This window comes from Taeniopygia guttata, chromosome 2 (assembly GCF_048771995.1).
Source record: "Taeniopygia guttata chromosome 2, bTaeGut7.mat, whole genome shotgun sequence".
Taxonomy (NCBI): domain Eukaryota; kingdom Metazoa; phylum Chordata; class Aves; order Passeriformes; family Estrildidae; genus Taeniopygia; species Taeniopygia guttata.
This window is the reverse complement of record NC_133026.1, coordinates 42,903,099-42,924,910: the sequence shown is the minus strand read 5'-3', so window position 1 is coordinate 42,924,910 and position 21,812 is coordinate 42,903,099. Positions and strand designations below refer to the sequence as shown.

The 21,812-nt window shown below is 39.3% G+C and overlaps 1 long non-coding RNA gene across 2 annotated transcripts; it reads right to left on the bottom strand.

The window, feature by feature from the left end:
* Positions 1-1,586: 1,586 nt before the first annotated feature.
* LOC105758998 (uncharacterized) lies at positions 1,587-19,191 on the bottom strand. 2 transcript variants are annotated; one of them, XR_012054608.1, is made up of 6 exons: positions 18,711-19,191; positions 16,029-16,129; positions 9,841-9,907; positions 9,207-9,301; positions 4,749-4,810; positions 1,587-1,788 (listed from the first exon to the last, which is right to left on the bottom strand). It is a non-coding gene; the product is annotated as an uncharacterized lncRNA (long non-coding RNA). The 2 variants fall into 2 exon arrangements; XR_012054609.1 differs by lacking the exon at positions 18,711-19,191 and adding an exon at positions 18,105-18,661.
* Between the last annotated feature and the right edge of the window lie 2,621 nt (positions 19,192-21,812).

Genomic DNA, 21,812 nt, shown 5'->3' with positions numbered 1-21,812 from the left:
GAGGAAAAGCAGGGTGTGAGCTCAGATACAACCTGTGCTGTCCAGGAGACACATCACATATACCCAGCCATGACAATGGAGAATTCTATGCATCCATGTAATATAAGAGCTTCATTATATTTTACAGTGGAATCATTACCAAGGAAGCCCAAGTACTTCTGTGCTAGGCATTTTAAGACATGTGAAGTAATAATCAAAGATAAACTTCACAAAGAAAGGGGCAGAGGGATCAAACAACTTCAGCTGTGACACGGAATTGAGATGTTTCCAAGTAGTTAGATGATTTTTTGTTTGGTTTTGGGTTTTGTGAAATAGTTAAAATATAAGTAAATTTCTTACTATAAATGATGTATTTTTAAAAAAAATATTTTGACTGGAAAAGAAAAGGGTTTGAAAGAACAAGAACTGGTAGAACTGAATGGATTTCAATGTTTAACTGTGCTGTGAAAGAGCAAGGAGAGAAAAGAGGAAAGAATGCTGAGAATATCATTATAAGCAGAATCAGGACAGTTGGGTTGATAGCAGAGATCTGAGTGGGAGAGCCCCACTTTAATCTTTTTCCTCCTTACTTGCCCAGCATGGCCAAGGACTCAGCTGTTCCAATAAATTAACTTTTTTTCCCCCCATTTGAATTAACAACTAACAAATCCTTTAAAAAATACTTCTTGAACTGTAAAATGGAGAATGTGCAGTTTCCTTATTCCCCCATATTCACCTATAACTTAATGAAGGAAACAGTAGCCAGTCTTTTATGAATATCCACATCCAATTGTTCTTTTACAGTAATTATATGAAAATAAATGTCTTTCTATAAAGTTCATGTTAGTCTCCTTCTGTAAAAGAGGTTCAGTAGCTTATATTTAAGAGAAGTTTAGATCAGCGAGAAACCCAGTATATATGACATATCTAAAGTATTTTTACTGGCAATTCTGATAGTTATAATATTTTTTTGTTTGTGGTACAATTCTACCATGTCACACTGGGTAAAGCAAAATTCACATTTAATATGTGAAGTGGTTGGTAATTTTAATGATACCAGAATTGACTCATCTATAAAAAGAAGCTGATATTCTGTGTTGAATGTATTATAATTAATAGGCTCAAAAGAGTTATGGCACATGCTCATTTCTTGCTTTTAGTTTATTAGAATAGCTATCTGAAGCTTCATAAAATGTGCAACTTTTGAATAGTCAACATGTTTTCCAGTTTTATGACTTGAAATTATATAACTCAAATGAAACTACGGTGTTGTCTCCCTACAAAACTCTTCTGGTTTTCTGTATCAGAACTCCATTGCAGCCAAGATTTTCACAAGGTTTCTTGGAAGATAAAGAAAACATTCTTTCCTTGCACTCTATCCTCACATTTCTTTGATTCCTCTACCTGTGGGGGACAATTCCATACTGTGAGATATAGGTGAGGCTGTAAATCACAAAGGGGATATACTCTTGCTTTCTCACAAATACACCAAATTTAATTTTTCCTTCACAATTCTATTTTATCTGAAAGAAATTGTCCTATGGATGATTTTTGTGCAAGATTTTAATAAGGAGGGATATACATATACAGAGCCATCAGGATAAATGGAAATTCTGCAATGTAGTTTATTAACAATGACAACAAAACAAAAAGTAAAAAGCAAACTTCATGGCACCTTGCAAATCAATTAACACCAGTAAAGAACCCAGATGGATAAACACTGTGGTAGGATGCATCTTCTCAGTAGTCTCACCTGTGCAGTACAGAGGCTACATAATAACATCACAGCTCAAGGATATTTTCAGGTTTCTGAAAGAAATGGAGATATTTTATTTCTTTGAGGCATGAGGAATAGGTACTCTAATTTCAAAACTGTACTGTACTTAAAGCGTCTTTCTAGTGACCTTGGTCTCTGTAACTCTTGGAAACACTTAAGAGAAGCAGACATCTCTCTGGAATGAAGTGTACGTCCAGAGTAAAATCATGAACGGCTTCTGCCTGTCTTCAGGTTACAATGAGCCTTTTAAGCACATTCCTTCTCCTTTTCCAAGACATCCGACAAAACAAACACAAACATCTGTTTCTGAAGATGGAAATTTATCTCTTTGGTTATTTCTCCCTATCTTCTGCATCCTCTTTGTTTTCAAGGTACCAAATATTTTGTTGAGGGAATTTCTTGCCAATTCATGTGCTTGAATGAGCATGAATTTAAAGAGTGCTCCTGTAGAATTCTGTGATGGAAATAGATGGGAATAAAACATCTTCATCACTGTGGTGAACGCTGTAGTCCCTAATATTAAAACATAACCCCCTTTTTCCTCTGAAGGTTCCATGAGAAAAGAAAAAATGAAAAGCTAAAGATATGAAGATATGGAAACTGGAGAATCCATACACTCCACCTACAATTAATTTGATATACTCTAACACTCTGTCTGAAGGCTTTGAAATCCCTGCCTTCTGGTCTTCTTTTTCATAGAAAACTGCTGAAAATTACTTCTTGTCTGCAAGTTTTTAAAAGAGCCTTCATCAGATCATGATTTCAGCAATCATTGCTGATGCATTGTGAAGGGACAACAAATAGCAGAAAATTGCAAGGAAAAGACATTTCATGTCTTTATGATGCTGGCAATTTTCTTCTTATTACATAGTATCTGTGGTTGAAATTCACACCTTGGGAAAGGCACGAAAGCTAGAAAGAATTCAGAATAAAATTTACAAAGCATGTTTTAACATTTGATTGCAAACCCCAAAACCCATTCTCAGGAAATGCAATTCAATAAAAAGCTAAGAATTTTGTAGGACTTTGTCTTGAAGGACTTTTTGTAGGTCTTTGTCTTGAAGAAGATCCATTCCTTTTAGCTAAGCAGCTATTGACTATTCTGATACCTTCTTTGCAGTTCAGTTTTTATTCACCCGAATCTTGGAAACAGCATGGAGCTGAGAGAAACCAAAACACAACCATGTACTTTAAAAGTCTAGCTCTCAGCAGGTGAGTGGAAAAGCATCAGGCTTTTTGTCCCTCTTAGAGAGGATTCACTCAGAAAATGGATAGAGGCTTATGTGAATCATTCACGTGCAAATAGAGAAGGAGAAAAGTAATGAAAAGAACAGCTTGAAGCAGGGCCAAAACCAAAGTTGGTTGTTACAAGTCAATAATAGTGCTATTATCAGCCATGATCTGAACTGCTGCTAGAGAAAACTCAAAACAGATAACTGCAAATAAGAGGTGGTGTTTCTAAACATAAGAAAATGGAAAAAAGGACTCTCAACCAGCTGTTCTGGCTATTTTCATCCAAGAGTAGACTTTCAAAATTTTTGGTTTTGCTCATTATTATCACCATTTTTTCTAACACAAGAACTCGGATTCTTCTCCAGTTTAATGCTAAAGCTGCCTTAACAAGCAGCTGTAAGAAGACAATGTGCCTGCCTACATAACAGAGATCCTTCTATACAGTAGTAATGGCAACCAGGAAAGTGTCAGGAACTTTCACACAGTTCTTAGTAGTGCTTCAGGGAAATAAACCTGAGGACAATGGCTTGGAAACTTCATGTTTCATAACGTCTTCGTCTTTTTTTTTTTGCCAAGCAGAGCTCTGGCTCTGCAGTCCTTTTGCAACACTTTCCAGTTTGTGTCCTAGTGGGCAGTTCTCTAGTGAATCTCTGCATTGCAAGTGAGCCCTTTGAACTTTGATTCAGTCTCAGAACCAACCAATGCCTTTGACAGGAGAAATCACAAAACTGGCTGCCACCAGTGACTGTTTTCCTCAGTTTTGACTTCTCTATTTGCTTTGTGTTTATGCCTTCATGTAACAACAATGTCAAAAATGCCAATCACTTGGTTTTTAAAATTTTAGAAGTTTAATAATAAAAAATGTTTCTAAAAATAGTAATACAATTAGAGTAATAAAATTTAGAGTTAGGACAATTACAAGACAATAAAAAGCAAAGAATTACGGACCTTGGGATGCTCTTGGACACTAAGTCACGAAAAGCACACCTTGTGAACAAAGGATAACCTTAAAAGCAATAGCCTGTTGCATATTCATACATCCTTATGGTTATGCATACATTCAATTTAAAACAAGAACTCTCTCTGTTGTATGTCAACTGTTTCCTTTAATCCCCATGGCGTCTTCGAGTCTGAGCAAGGCCAGAAGAAATTAGCTTCTTCTGATAAGAAAACCGTAAATTCCTCTTCTCTGGAAGATTCAGGTATTCCCTCGAAGCAAGTATCTCATTCCTTAAAGAAAAACCCTTCACATAGCAGAGTTTCTATTTTAACATTATGTTGGAACCTAAAATTATATTTAACACACTACTTAAGAGAATGAATACAGGATAACTTTCTAACATTACACATATAATATTCATTGTAACATTTGCGAAAAGCCAATCATAAAATATGCATTTTTCACAAACAACAAAAAAGTAGCATTTTAATATTAATATGTTACAGCATTTGGAAATTTTCAGAAGGGCCCAATGACTAGTTTCATGTGACTGTAAAGGTGTATTTAAAACACAGAAATAACACAAGGGATTCCATTAGTTATGCACAACAATTTTAGACTTTTTCAAACATGGTATGATGTCAATTTCCAATGTGTTTTTTATAGTCCGGTTCCACTCTTTCTCTTTGCAAATCAAGCAGACTTTTACCAATCAAAAAAAAAAAACTTGCTGAAAACACCCATGAAGGACAGTGGTCTGAAAGCAAATCTTATCCACTATTAACCCCTAATGTCTGAATAATTATTTAATGGACTTACGCAGCACTTTTATTCTGAAAGTGGAGTCTTTTCCTTGGGCTCTTCTGGTCTGTAGTCCTCTCCTGTGCAGAAAACAGTAATAAAATGCATTCGTTTTATGAGGTTTAGAAGATTTTGGCTAAGTTTTCCCTTTATCCAAGAACAGCTGCAAATTAAGTGACTTCCTTGATTTTTTACACTTATAGCAAACATTATATATACATGAATGCTATGGTGGTATGATTCTGCAGATAGCAATAGGAAAATTTGAAAAAAATGAAGGACCTAAATGAACTTAAATTTCAATGATTCTGAGGATTATATTTATACCTTACTTACTTATTTCCTTAGTAAGGTGTTCTGACTTTTCACTCAATATCTTTTTATATGGTCTATACACAATTTGTAAGGGATACAGGTAATCATTAAACTGTTCTCACTCTCATTTGACAGAGTTTATACTTTTACAGTAGCAAGAAAATTAGGTGTTAGAATGAATTCCGAACTCAGTTCCATTTGCATTCTCTGTATTTAAATAACCTTGTTGATGGCTGAATTTCCTCTCTAGCTATATGATGAATCTACAATATATGATCCCCAATATCTGACTGAACAACTTACAGGAGTTACTCCAACAGCTCTTCAGAATAGACAAAGGCAGCACTGTCTTATACACAGGGAATGTAATGACCAGAATATCACCTGTCTGGGACAGAACCCCTGGGAGGCTTCCAGGTCATTTGGTGGCAGCTTTTTGGATCACTTATGTTCTTGCTTATGAACTTTGTCTCCAGACAGCTGCTTATCCTTACGGAAAGACCTGAAACGGTAAAACTAGTTCTGCAGTGCCCTGTCTGTGTCTGCCTTCACACTGACTCTGCTCTAGCAGATACAGCTTGAAATGAACTTCCTCACATTTTTACAAGAAAGACAGTAAACTCCCTCTCTGCCCAGGATATGACACAGGGGAAGCAGCAGTAGTGATCATGGGCACCTTGAGGTGATTTTGCAAGGTGAACAAAGTTTGAAATTGTGCTGGATGCCAGAGTACACAAAACTTTACCAAATTACATAAACTTTTATTGTGGCGTTCTAAGGCATTTTTTTTTAATTCATTGGTTTAAAAAAAAAGTCACACCTTTTGGATGAAAACAAAAAGTGCTTTAGGAAATAAGTACAATCCAATGAATGTGAAAGAAGTGGCAGGTCAGATCCTGCTAGACTCACTCTCTCGAGGAGGCCTGAGGCATAGGAACAAGAGCAGAGATTTTCAGTAAGCCTCAGTCTCTCACCTGTTAACCTCTAAGCTGAGGTGACACTTGAGGAAAAGGAAGAGGTTTCCATTTCAAATAACTCATCTGCAATAGAATCCACCAGAATGGAACTAAATTATTCAGTCTTAACGAGAAACACAGTTCTCCTTTGGGCTTTTTCACATGAGTTATACTCTACCTAATATAGTCTTTTCATAGACTATGTGTCACATGGCAGCACATGGAAGTCTTTTTCCCAGTTAATATTATTTAATTATGACAGTCAGAATGAAAACCTAATAGCTTAAAATAATCTTGGACATTGCTCCATGAGTTTCAATTGCATGCTAGAGAAACACCACCTAATAAATTTTTAATAAAGATTTTTTTTTTATAATATAGAGCAAAAATGCTTTAAATTCATAAAATCCTTCCTACGTAGCAGTATTATAATTTCTGCAAGATCACATAGTATTTTTGGTGAACATTAACAGAATCTATATCAATAACTCAATTTTCTTAGTGTAAAAATCTTCTGTGTCCTTCTTACAATTAGTTTTTCATATATCCTTTTGCTCATTCCTAATCAGACAAAATAATAACTTATTCTCAACACAAAATTTATAGTTATTGTACATTGTTTTTTTACATTTTTTTTCATAAAAATACACCCTCATTCCACAATATGTTCTTTAATGCCAAGTATATGTTATTATAGTTGGTCTTTTTAATCTAAAATGAAATTGCATGATTTCCTGAAACATTTATCATAGACAGATCACATTTCTCTGTAGGGCCACATGGCAGGATTAAATGAATCACTACAGTTATGAACTGTCACTGCAGGTCCCCAGCCATGTAATAATTAGCATGGACTTGATGATTGCAGAAGGCTGATCAATTATTTTATTATTATCATCTTATACTATTTATACTATTCTTATTAAGAAACTCAGTAACCCCTATGGCCAGTCTGATACAGCTTTTACCTAATTGGTCAATCTATCCAAACACCATCCAATGTCCAATTAAGAAATCACCCTTTGTTACAAATCCCTATAACACATTCCACATGTGCACAACTGCAGGTGTAGCAAGTGGGGATAAGAATTGTTTCTAATATTTTTCTCTGATCTCACAGCCTTCCCCAGGAAAATGCCTGGGAGAGTTTGTGCCTGCTCTCCGTGGCCAGAGGGCTGCTGCCACAATGAACTCCTTTCTAACTTTTTTTACAGCATGTGACAAGAGTATAAAATCCATTCAGAAACTAAACAGCAAAATAATAAAAAATAATCCATACTTTATTATACATAATTTACAGCATGCAGCAATTTATATTAGACATAGAGTGTACCCATAGTAATTCCCTAGTTGACCTAATAAGAGCAGCATAACCACTAATAATTTTGAGCTTTATTTCTTAAAATATAAGAAAAAAAAAAAACACCTCAAAAGAAGTATTGTATTCTCATTAGCTGCACTATAGGCACTATTGATTTCACCTCAAACTTTACAAGAGAACCAGTTCACTGGCTTGAGGATTTTGAAGTCAGCAGTGACAAGGAATGTCTACCTTAACAACATAACTAAGGGAGTTTTTGCAACAATGGATAGGAGAGATTTGCAGTGTGGATGACAACATCCAGCTAAGTAGCCAGGCTGCTCAGCTGGTCCATGTCTTCAGTTCCAAAGACCTCCTATGCTCATGCTCTTTCACAGTTTCTCTTCTGTGAAAACAGTGCATGAACTGTGTCAGCCTCAATGCCTCACAGGGTGCCTTTTCCTAGTGTAGCTTCCTGGAACTCTGCTCCTAAAGCAAGATGGAAGAAGCCCATTTATCAGTCTTTCATCCATTTTCTTTAAAATAAATGACAGAGAATGAGAATGATGGCAGAATGCAACTCATTTCTGAGAACTCATTTTGTAAAGTGAATCTACATTCGCTCATAGACAAAAGTAGGTCAGACACATCTACATATGAGAAGATGGCTCTGCAGCAGAACAGACAAGTAGAGGCATTTTGCAGTTTTTCTCATGAAACAGAAGCTCCACACCCATTCGTTCTTTATGCAGTCCCTCAAAACAAGAAACTTCATAATAACTACTGGAATGATTTCTACTGCACTCATCTCCATAACAGCGTGTTTAACAGAAGAAGCTAGTCCATGGCTGTAAATCACAGCTATTTTTTTAACTTTAACACCTTGTAATTCTCCTGAAAACATTCATGGCAGCAAATCTCATCAAACACCCAGTGTCCTGCTCACCAGAGGATCTCTGGTGAGAAATATGTTTCAGTGCTTTGAGTAGCATATTCGTGTTGTGAAACTCTGTGAAATAGATGAGGTGGTGGTAACAGAGTTGCAGGACATAAAAATCACCCCCAAATTATTTTGTTTTGAGTAGTACACATAAAAGCTATGTAACAATGATAAACTACATTCCACTCTTGATGGAAACTCTAAGAAAAGTGGGGAGGTGGACAAATTCTGCCCAAGGTATACCGAAGTGAAGCACAGAAGTGTACAAATTGTTTGTTTTTGTGAAAAGGCTTTACAAAGATATTTGAAAAATAGTGCTAAATTCTATTAGCACTATTTACAGATGGATAAGCTGCAGCAGAGAAAAAAGTTGCTTTTCAAGGGCCACCTAAACACAGGACAACAACAGGGGTAGAAACGATCTTGGGTTTTTTCCAAGTTCCTGCAGGCTCATATTCACCTGCACTCTGAACCTCTGGTAATGCAAATCTGCTGCAGCTGGAGCCCCCTTGCTGAGTGTGCCTGCAGAGGAAGGACCTGCACTACTGACCTCAGAGTGAGCAGGCAACAGTCTGCATCGGGGTGTATAGCTGTACCCTGCCATTTCAGCACACAATATTTCATTTTAAAGCTCCTCTGTGGCATAGTGTGGGTCTACAATAATTCAAGTACTGCTGCGTGGCTCAAACACTGATTTGATGCTATTATTACTGCATTGTTACTAAGAGAGCTGTTCTGGTTTTATAATGAATGTGACATTTCTGTAGTAAAACACATTTCATCTTGTAATTACTCCAGCCATTATATTACATCTAAAAGCAGAAATTGTGCTGAAGAAAATAATCTGCTGCATCATGAAGAAAAATGTAATTTAAAAAAATCACAGGCTACAGCAGGCAGCATAACTACAGTAACAATAAAATAATTTATCTAGCACTAGTGAAGGGAGGAGATTACTGACTCACCATTCCAGCCAAATTCAGTATAGGACAGGGGTTCCATTATCATTTCCTGCACATAACTGGTATCAGGCACATTCGGGCATGGAACACACCAAGTACTGAGTATAGTTAGGGAAAAAAAAACACACAAAGCAAAAAAAAAGGAGAGAAGTATTGAAATCTGAAAAAATAAAGAGGACACAATTTTAAATAATGGGTACAATAAAATTATTTGCCAGCTCAGTGTGAAGCAGTGGAGGAACTGTTGGGGGTGAAGTTAAATAGAAAAGAAGGTCAGAGGAGGGACAAGGAAGAAAATCTGCAGTACTGAAGCTTCAAGACAATTAGAATTATGAAAGGTCAGAGAAGGATAATGCAAGCTGTATCTCTCAGGGAAAAGTAGAAAGAAATAATAAAAAATAATAAGCACAGGAACATAGAGAATACAGGGAGATGACAAAGGAGGAACTCATACTACATCATTATTGCTAGCAATACCCTTATTAATGATGTTAAGTAAAATACCACTGAAACAAAAGGATACAAGCCTCTAAGAAGACCCATGACCTTTATTGTAAATAGAAATTTGTGATATATAAAAGATTTGAAGAAACTATATCCAGTTTTAAATGTTGTTTTTCAGTTCATTTTCTCTTACCTACAAATGGATAAGCAAGCTGAAGCTGCAGGTCAGTAAATGCCTGATTCAATGAAGGATTTAAACCCTGTTAAGGAAATACACAGCTCAGAATATTTGGTTGAGTGGAACCTACAATTACATAGGCATAGTAGTTCACAGCTTATCAGATCTTTGCTAGGTCAATTTGACAAATAAACAGTGCAATTAGTATCAGTAACATAGGAGTAAGATGTACTCACCATCCCAGTCAGCTAATAAAGAGTAACAAAGTTTAGTTGAAAAATGTTGCATCTAAAGAGTTTTTGAAACAAAAGCTGAAATCACAGTTGGGACACACTGGATTTATTTTCCATAGTTCTACAGATTTTAAATTGTTCAGTGACTTAAGATGCATTATTGTCTTCCATTGCTATGTATGCATGCTAAACTCCTTTTGGTTTTATTGGAGAATGGAGTAAAAGGACAAGCAGGACCTGGGCCTGCTCCACACTGACAATTTCATTGAGAGGTTTTTCTCAGAGTTTACAGATGTAAGTATACTTCTTGTTGTAGAAACTCACACTATTTAGCACAGTCACCTCCTAAAGAAACAGGATAAATAGACTAGGAAAAATAATGCAAACATCTCATGGTAACTGGAACCACTGGATACCAAGACACTTAACATGTCTAATAAATTATGCTACAGTAACTTCAGTAAAATAATCCAAACAAGCAAAAAATACTTTTAAATTTTCAGTCCTAACATCATTTTTCAAGCACCTGCGTCTAAGACCATACATTCACATGAGTGCTGAACACAGAACCAATGTCATAAACATACCATAACCATAAATATAAATATACAATAACTATAAATATAAGCATAGTCTACCCATAAATATAAACATAAACATAAACATAAACATAAACATAAACATAAACATAAACATAAACATAAACATAAACATAAACATAAACATAAATATAAATATAAATATAAATATAAATATAAACGGAAGAAAGGGATTACTCAGCTTTACAATATCAAAACACAATTGAATGCTCATAGCTGTCTTTGTAGATGTAGGTAATGAGTTCACATGGCTGTGGACAAGAACAAAAAACCATATATGAGCACAGGAATACTTAGTGAGGTGATGCATTGTAACACGGATTTTGCTTGAGATATGTACAGAAAATCAGGTTTGTCCATTCAGTCATTTTACTCCCCTAAAAATAAAAGAAATATTTCAAGTTATGTTCTCTTTATCTCAGTTAATTGCTCAGATATTTTACTAATCATGAGGAACTAAACCAATCAAAGCCAACGGTTATTTTCATTACACATTTTTATATGTTTTATTTCATATCTACTATGATTTGGGGATATTGAAATTCCACAATAAAACTGAAGGTTTTACTACCTGTTACCTGTTATTTTAATTATATATTTTTATATGTAAGCATAGATACACATATACGTGAATATACATACATATATATATATATGTATGAATATATATAATCTTTATTCCATTTAGGTTATATATATATATATATATATATGTATATGTATAATCTTTATTCCATTTGGGTTGAGAAAACATATGTTTTGTTGCTCGCAAGGACTGACCTCTAGTACTTAGAGGAATTTTTGAGCATGGCTGTTGTAATTCATTTGACCTTTAATCCTATTTTGAAGCTGTAAGAAATTCACAATATATCATCTGTACAAAGAAGTACAGGGAAAATACCACCTTAGCAAGAGCTGCAGACTTCTTAGCAATGGTAACAATTATTGAGAGGAAAATTAACCCAATCTGTCTTTTATACCGTGTTGAACCTGCAAATCTGAAAGTCAAAGAGGAAATAAATATTTCTAAAGCGAGCCTCTTTCATTTAAGACTAAAGATACATACTGTTGAATTCCCACAATGGCACTTCTAAAGGGTTTGTTGGAAACACAAAATTTACAGTGCTACTGACAACCAAAAATTACAGTAATCATTCTCTTTTGCATTAGTTAAAAGGAGAGGCTCAAAGTATGAGTCAGGTACACTTTTCAAACAGGCACAAATCATGCTTTTAGATGGTGACCTCTGAAAGTTACATTTATAGGTAGACAATTAGCCACTTGCATTCAGGAGAACCTGATTTGTGCTTCCATACAGATGGATTCCCTGTCTTCTTTATGTAATAAAATATTGAAGTTCGCAGGGTAACACAGTCACGCAATTTACAATATATGGGCAACACATCATTGGAAGTCATCAGAACACTGCATAAATAACTTCTCCAGACCACCCCATCAGGAAGAAATGTTCTGTTTAATTCCTTATTTTCCCTTAAAAATGAGAAAGAATATAGTTTCCAGTAAAGGCAAAATAATTGGAGTCTCAGTTTTGCCCTGCATCCTGGAGGATGTCACTTCAGCTGCCTTCCAGACCAGCATGTCCTGGAATAGTTCCTGGAATAGTAGCATGTTACATATGTGGTATTCAAACAACTTACAGAGGCAACATAAAATTTTTATTTTCTGTTGGAAATTAACAGATTTCTTTCCTTCTTCCTTTATTTGCTACATGCTGAATTAATGGAAAATGAGAAATAAGAAAGAAGAACACAAGGTCTGACACCATTTTCACTTATAAGAGATTAACAACCTGGATGGATAACATCAAAGCACCAGTTTTCTTCTAGTAGTTCATCTGATTTTTGTTTACTGAGTTATTCATCCAATATGTTCAAAGTCCATTTAAAAGTACAGTCCTTAAAATAAAATTAGCACATGCTTCAGCAGGGAGCAGCCAGTCCTTGTCAGTCCCTGTCATAGCAGAGAACATCTGAAGTTACTATTCAGCCATGGAAAAGCTTGTGAAGAAAAGGGAGAAAGAAACACATAAGAAGCCAGAAAAAAAAAAAAACAAAACAGGACAAAGAAGTTAAGGGGGAATAAAAGTGAGCATCTCACTGTTCTTAAACCAGCTTATTTCTTCTACAGCAGTTTTTACCTAAAGGGCAAGAAAGGAAGATTAATTGGAACACATATGGTAGGATATTCAGAGATGGTCATTCCTTCTGTTTAGTGTGACTTACACAGGGACAGAGTATTAACAGCTTTTGCAAATGAGAGACTTAACATTTAAAGATCAATACAAGTGCGAAAGCACACATAAAGGAGGAACCTATTAAAGAAATCCATTAAAGACGATCAATGATGATGTACTTGTCATTCTGCCTTTATATATTTTTAGTCCATGTTCTCCTGCAAATCTCTTGTATCCAGTTTTACCCTAATTAGTTGGAAAAAGAGGCAATTAAAATCTGACAAAAAAATTCTTCTGATAAAAAAGCAAGTTTCTCATGAAATTATGATAGTATCTTTCCCCTGAAACACAAGGATATGGAATAAAAAAAATTGGTCATAGATTTCTGTGAAAAACTCTAATGAAATTTGCACAGTGACCAGTCAATAATTTTTGACTGGAGAAGAGGAAAATGAGATGCAGCTGTTACTTTACTTATGTTATCATAAGATAACAAAAGACTTGCAACATCTTGTTTCACAGAACTGAAAATACACCTTTTAATCTGCCACAACTGTCCTGTTGACTGGTGTGTTTTCTCCAAGTAATACTGTCTGTGGTAGAAGTGGGCTGCTTCCAAAGTATGATTTATCTACTTGTTTACTGAAGCACACACTGATTTCCCATGAGAACAGTGAAGAGCTGTCAGTTCAATTTATTTAACAAAACTTCTAATTGCTCTTAATTTCTGTGTAAGCATAAATCTTGGAGAAAATATTAACAGGCAATTTCCATGCACAGAACATTAAAAATGTCCAGTGTTATCAACAAGAACAAGCATCTGGCAGATTTTCTGCATCTATAGGGGACTGTATATCAGTCAGCAAACTGTGGGAACATGAAGTACTTCTTATTCATTTTTACTTCACCTACAAATGGCAACTTACCAGAAAGCTTTGGGTCAGAGATCTGCCCAGAGTGTCACCAAACCATGGTGTTCAGCAGAGCCAGCCTGCTTTTTCTGTGGTGACAGCTCTGCATCCACAGAGAGTACAGATGTTAAGAGTCCTTATTGTTTGAAGACTAAACTGTAGTACCAATATCACAGATCAGTCCTATTTATGCAACGTTCATTGTTTTGAGAATTGATTGGGGTTTCATACTTCACATTCAGCTGTTCCAGACTGAGAAGCAAGATGTATTCCATTTCCCATCTGTATGGCAGTTGTCTTCTGTTGAGTGAGCAGTTTTCCTTGTCTCCCTCCGGGGAGACATCTGCTGATAATGGGATGTCACTATTGAATGTCACTGTATGACTGATAAGAACTGTAACATCCCATTGTGAGATGCTCTGCCCAGAGGGAGGAGCCAAGCATCCCTAACTGAGTGATATAATCTGAGTTTTGGGGACATCAGAGGCAGCCTTTCCACTGGTTCCCAAGAGGAACAGCTGGGGTTTTCCACTGGACCTTCAGAGGAAGACTACACCCTTCTATAGGATCACTGCTCTAACAGAACCACATCTGCCACTCCAGGAGGACTGCAGCCATTCCTATTTGGACCTGCCAATACACTGACCAAAAGGGTGTCAGGTTGTATCCTGACTCTGTCAGTGATTTTTCTTTTTTGTTATTACATGTATTTTGTTTCTTTTCCTTTTTCCTAATAAATTGCATTTCTGACTTGGAGTCTCTCGCTGGTTTTGCTTTCAAACCAGAACATCAGCCTAAAAAAATTCTGTCTTTTGTCTGCTAAATTATTCCATCAAATTGTGAAAATCAGTTTATTTACTCTGACCCTGACACTGCACAAACTTGTTAATATTTGTGCAGCTTTATATTTTCTCCATTTTTTTTTTGAAGTCAGAGTTTACTGTGCTGGGCACTCAGGTTGCAGTGGGAAATCATGACCAAAGAGTAGTTCTTGTTGCTGTCTATTTTCTTTTCCAGTGTGAGTGATACAAAAGCATCAAGGACACACTGATATTTTAACTACTGGTGTCCAGCAAGCACTACATCTTAGCTTTGGGCAGCAAAGCAAGCATGAGTGAAGGAACCACTGGTATCTCTCTGGTCTTCTTTTACCTTACTTTCCTTTCTGAAAACTCCATTACTTGGTCCATCACCTCTCCTTTTTGCACTGATTCATGCAGGGAGGTTTTGTTTCCTATGCCCAGAGAAAGGGGGTTGTGACCCCAGTGGCTTCATCCCATTGAATGCAGTAGTGTAGATAGTTTTGCACCCCCTGCCATGTTTAATTCACTCATTGCCACTGTTTTCTCTCCCTGTGCTGATGCCCTCCCTCCAAGGAGGGCATCGGCTGATTCTGTGGCATGGCAGACTTCCTCTGTGCACATAACTGTCACAGGCACAGCCAGGGACACTCCACTGTCACTGCTGCATGTGCCTTAAAACACAAACTATTCCACTTTGAAAGTTGCTTGGAGATTCTAAATTGCTTTTTTCATCCTTTGGGATGAAAAGTTCTGTATCAGTGTATTATTATTAATGACAATAAATTATTCTTGAGGCAGCGAGGCTGCCTCATTTCCTATGGATTGAAATGAGTAAGGACTTTCCCAGGAGTACACCCAAAATATAAAACACTAGCAGATGGGGCTTGCAGGGCAGCCTGATGTTTCACTGCCATACACGTGGCCTGCTTGCTGAAATGGCCAGAGAAGAAGGTGCCCTGAAGAGGAGGTGTGCAGAGCTCCCAGGTGGCAGGGCTGGTGCTGGCCCCGTGGCTCACTGATCATCCTTGCTGGGAGCTGGCTGTACCAACTCCCTCTTGGAGAGGCTTAGTGAAGTCCTGGCTTGGTGGTTGAAACATTTCTATCGTTTGTTTTTCTGGGATGCCTTCCAGTTGCTCTGAATTGGCCCCTTGTTTGCCCACCCCCCTGCCTGCACGTGGTCCTGCAGTGATCCCCAGGCCTCTGCTGATCACTCACACTGCTTGGACAGGGGTGGTGTGAGGCCAGCAAATGATTACGAGTCAAATTTCAGTAACTTCATCACTGACTTTTGACAACACCTTTGTTTCATGTTACTTCTAAAACACTCAAGTTCATTACTTCAGGTTCAAGCAAAGAAGAAATAAACCCTGCTGCTTATCACTTGCTATGCAGAAGCTTGTTTTTTTTCAGTTAAGTAAAATTTCATCTCATTTGCAGAAAATTAAATCAAAGCGTGTACTTACGTTTAAGTGGACAGCAAGGGATTGTGTAGAATTCATGGCTGCTCTGCCATCCCTGAATTCAGTACATCAGTCACGTAGCTACATCCACACTCATAGGTGCTCTTAGCCCATGTTCAAAGTGTACATGCAAAAAGAACACAATCAAAACTTCAGTCCTTACTATCGTTTCCAGGTTTTTAAAACCTGGAAAAAAACATCAGAATGCCCTAAATGCAAGGCACTGACAGCAATAGCTGTAATCTTCATTTTTAACTGTTGTGGAGGTTAGTTTCACGGGGATTTAGCAGAAGCATTAAAATACTTTGGAGGTTTAGAGCGTTTCTCAGCAGTCAAGCTGCATTAGGAGGTCGGCGACAGCGCTGCAGAGTTTCCAAGGCCCCGGACAGTCGCCAGAGGGCGCGGGCACCATTCCCGCTGAAATTAATGGAGCTGCATTTGGTGGTGGTCATAACTTGGCCTTGTACCAAATAAATCTATCCTTGGTATAAACATTAGACATCTAAAAAAATAATAAAACGAAAGGAAACTGACAGTGAAACTGACAGGTCCCAGTATTGAACTTTCTAACTACAAACTTTCTAGTTACTTAGGAAGTAAGATATTAGGAACTTCCTATTTGCAACAGTACAGCTATTTTGTATGATGAAGAGGAGGAAAACCTGCAGTCCTATTCTTGCCAGCAGAGATCTGCTGCATAAGAAGACTGATGCATTTTTGTTTGAGCAAGAAACCAAAAAAGTTACCCTCACCTTCAAAAACTGGTGAGGAAGCAGAAAGGAAGCCCTTCAAGCTAGGTTTAGAATGTCTGCATGACATGAATTTGTAATGGGGGTGATGCTTTGTCAAAAAATAGTGCAGCTTTGGGGCTAGAAACCCTTGAGCAAGGAATACAAGTATTTCATGAGACAATTCAGCAAGATTTTCTGTGAACAGCACTTGTAGAATGGCAGAGTCTTCCCCATGTAATTAAAGATCCCTTCCTTAACCAGAGTTCTACTTTCTAAGACGATTCCTCATTTTCAGATTAAGTGGCCAAGCTCAACAGAGGAAACCTTATCACTTTCTAGTTGAAAACACCAGAGAATTTTATGCAGCAGAGATTTCTCTATAGTCTCATCTGAATGCAGACATGAAATTTCAGTCTGAACATCTCACTGTTTTCCTGTTAGCCCCAGCTACTCACCACTAGTCACAGATGCTCATCTTTTGTATGTATAGAGCTGCAGAGCATCCCAACAGACACAAAACTGTGGGAAAGAGGAAAGGTAAGAGGGATACATCTGTGCTGACTCCATGAACAACTGGCAAAACTTAGAGATACACTAATGAAAGAGAAAAGTCATTCAGACTAAGGCAGTGTGCACATCTGTACTTGGAATTGCTTCTGATAAGTGCCTGACTTCAGCCATTGTAGGTATATCCAGTGCCCATGAGAACAGAATCAGTCTGTTCTCTTGCTATTCTGTCCCACTTCTTGATTTCAGTATGACTGAACTGCAATTAACCTCATTCAGTGAGACTGTATTATTATTTTCACTCACTATGTAAACTTTCCAATATAAACACATATGCTGGGAGTGGATAAGACAAATGATTTATTTAAACAATAGATACACCATATCATAAAAGTGCAGCAATTCATATTCCAGTCATTATTTTAGAAAATTGATGGCTGGAATATAGCTCTCCAAGAAGCTCTGAATTACTATAATCCTGTGGTGATCCCTTTTCACTGTCTCATGTGAAATGCACTAAAATCAAGCAAAGAAACACCTGGGGAACAACTATCAGTTCAAACAAGTTTCCAAAACAGCTGCAACAAAGTCAAACTCTTCTGACAGATCATTCAAGGCTTACTTGCACATTTCCTTGTATCTAGCTGATGAAATTCAAGATTTCGCAAACAATTGCATCCAGTACTCAGGGGACCAAGAAGAACTCAAGCTCTCCTTTTTCTCAAAGGAAATGCTGCTAATCCACTGAGATTAACATTTCAACCACTCACTCAATATAAGACTAAGAAATAAAGCTACTTTGCTTCTTGAAAATAACTAAATAGGGATTGGCAAAACCTACCTAACAAGAAAATGCTCAGCTGTTGCCAGGCCAGTAAAATCTATCTGAGCTCCTTAGCATTATTGTTGAAAATGTTCCTGCAACAAGAGAAAAAAGATACTGATTTAATTGCCTAGGCAACCTCATAGCTTTTATAACTCATAAGGCAACAGGGTCCTCTGGAGCGGAAGTCATTCATTCAGATGAATGAAGTACAGCTGAATAACATAGTCTGTGGAAGGACAGCAGCCCCGCACCTGCCTTTCCCACGGCCCTTGCCAGCCCTCCGGGGGGCACGGCGGGCTCTCCCGCCCCGGAGAGAGTGGCTCCTTCAGCCTAACTTCCCCTCCGCTCCCCGGGCCTCATTTGAGGACGCAGTGCAGGCAAACGCCTGTCCCGGCCAGGCTCAGCACCTATAGACCCGGCAAGTACGACCGGACCCTCCAGACCCCGGCGAGGGTGGTGCATGCGGGCGATTGCACTGTTTGAACACACAAACACAGTAAAAAACACAATCACGGCATAAATTGGCATCTCCAACCCGCACGCAGAGGATGCCCCAACCCCTCTCCATCCATCCATCCATCCATCCGTCCATCCGTCCATGCATCCAATCCATCGCCTTACCTTGCGCCGCGGAGCCGGGGCGGCTGGCCCCCAGGACGGCCAGGGCGGGGAGCACCACCGCCTGCAGCAGGTATCCCAGACCCAGCCCGCGGCGGGCTGCTGTCCCCTCCAGCGGCCGGAGCAGCCGGGCAGTCTCATGGAGCTTTCCTGTGCCGGCCCCATCCCACCTCCGGGCGCTCAGGCTGCGCTCGGAGCGGGCGGGCAGAGGCGCTGCATGGCCCCGCGGAGGGGCGCGGAGCCGGCGGAGCGCTGCTTCCTTCCCGCGGGCGGCTCGGCACTCCGGGAAGAAAGCAGCGGGGGCCGGAGCCGAGGCTGGGGAGAGGGGGCTGCTCCGGCCGCCTGCGATAGAATGCGAGCCGGAGCGAGGAGCAGACCGAGAGGGAAGCGGGCGGGGGAGGCTGGGAGCAACCCGCCGCAGAACCGGCCCCCTTTCGCCTCCTCCGCCCGCGCCCCCTGCGCGCACAGCCGCGGGCACGGGCACCAACACGCAGATAGATGTTGGTGCGCACCCCGCACCCGCACACGTTCACACCCCCGCCCCGGCACACCTGGGCACGGCAGCCGGCAGCGGGTGCCCGAGCCAGGGCTGCGCTGGCCGGACCCCACGACACCCGTGGCTCTCGCATCCGCAGGCTGTCCCTGTGGGCTGATATCCCCGCAGACACCTTCAGGACTCTGGGCGATCAGGACCATCTTTAGGGAGCCAAATTCAGAATCGGGGAGCCCCATGCCGGACGGGGGGTACTAGTCTGCTCCCACAAGCAGCAGGGCAGGGGGAGAGATCGCACCAGGAGAGCTGTTGGAGAACCCAGCACCCCTGGGGAGCATCTCCCCACCTATCCTCCAGGGCTTCTCTCCTAAGGCTGGGATCACTCCCTTCCAGCCCTTATCCTTCCACCCTTCTTGTGCCCCCAAAAAGCTGCCCCTGGCCCACCAAATCTCACTGAGAGGGATAACAGTGCCCATATCTCAGGTTCACTGCTCAACCAGGGCTTGGTCGGGTTTTACTGCTGCTTTCTATGGCTTTTTTTGTTGTTGTTGTTAGTTAGTTAGTTAGTTTGTGTTTTTTCCTGGCTGGTTTGGTTGGTTGGTTTTTGGTTTAGGTAGCTTTTATATTTGCTTTTGGGTTTTCTTTTCTTTTCTAAGTTGTCCTTCCCTTTGCAGAGCCAAGGCGGGCTCTCATGAGCAGTCCCAGCACCTCACACACCACCTGTGCCAATGCCAGGGGCTGTAGCCCCGGAACTCTCCCCACACCACGGTGCTCCAGAGAGCTTTGCCTTCTCCAGCCCAGAAGTTCCCCCAGGCTGGGCTGCATGCCAGGCAAGGAGCACTCCTCTCCTCAAAGGTGTGGCTGGGATCTTTCCAGTCACTCTGGCTTTGCCTTCCCCTCCCTGTCCCTTCCATGCAGGAAACAAGTATTGCCTTAATTTTTCAGGTAAGGTCAAGAAATCTCAACTCTGATTTAGATGCCCCTAATAGACAAATTACAAAACCTAGGGTAACATTTAAAAATTATTGTGTAACTTGTGTACTGGTAAATTTGACTTTAGTATATTTTGTTGGCCAAGCATCTGGAGTTGTACTAAAGCAATCATGGAACCGATTGGGTAGTAAAAGACCTCTCAGGTCATTGAGTCTAAACCTTTACTTTTCACCAACTTGTCAACTAGACCATGGCACTAAATGTCATGTTCAGTCATTTCTTGAGCACCATCAAGGATGATGATGATTCCACCATCTCCCTGGGCATGTAATGACCTTCCTAACTATCCAGCTAAAATGCCAGATGTCCAAAGATGCTGAGCTGACTCATTTCTGCTAGCAGCTACCTGGGAAGCACCTATGTTGTCAGCAGATCTGCATTGCAGAAGCAGTTGTGTGCCTGCACTCTGCACTCTCAAGTGGCATCAACAAAGACCTCAAGTTGGTGGCTGTGGGGACAGCCAGGACTTCCTTGCTGCTTGTATTCCCAACAGCATCAGGGGGAACTCAAAGCACTTTGAGTCTCCCTGTTCTGTGCCCAGCCCAGCTGTCAACAGAAGTCTCATGTCACGCAACATTTTGGAACCAGCCTCTGACTTTTACTTCTAACGTGACCTGAAGTTGAGCTATAGGTGAAAGAACTTTCATCTCTTAGTAATCACATTGTCTGCATCAATATAATTAAGCAAGCAACACAATCAGAGCTTTGCATATGAGATAAATTAAGGCTTTTTGTTCAATGGCACTGAATTCATTTGAGTTAAAAAGGGTGTATAGAGTGTCCCTTCAGTAACCCTGCCTTGTCATCATGATACACCACCCTGTACTCATAGGGCTCAGAAAGATTAAGAGAAGCATTTACATCTTGCATTAATGAAGCAACAGATTATGGGGTTGTGCACTCTGTTACTGTTTGTTTATATTTGTTTATTTATTTATTTACTAAATAAATCCATTTATTTTACAACCTAAGTTGTTCCATTTCCAGTGGGCTGAAGAGGATGATCTCAGCTGATGTCTGGAAGTAATTTTATAATAGCTTAATAAGACAGAAATTACAAAACCTACTTTTTTTTCCCCACAGCACTGAGACCACCATTTGCTGTATTTCCTGCCATGCTCTAAGCTGTTCGTACTCTAGAGGATTCTTTTCAAGGGGAAAACTGTTTACAGCCATGAATAAAATAAGACATATTGTACCGTGGAGGATATTTGGTTACAGAAGAAAAAGACTGGAAGAAGGGGAGAGAAAATAAAAACAATAAGTAGTGACTTAAGCCTTCAAACATTCTCCTCTTATTTTTACTTCAATACTGCTTTGAGATTTGTTTTGGAACAATTTCTTAGCAGAAGTCTTAGGCTTTCTCACAGGTGAGAGTTCTTATTTCCCAAAATTACTTTTATTATCTAGTTGCAGAAAGGAACACAGTTACGCTGTCAAACAAAAGGCACCTATAACACTACCATCATTAGAGAGGTTCATAGTGACTCTCAGCAGTCTTTGTATGAGGAAGCTTTGCTGAAATTGACATTTAAACAGCAAAGCCTGGTGGCAAGAGAAGGGGAACCTGATCTCTCCTATTTAATCCCAAATATTCTGTGAATCCAGCAGATAACAGT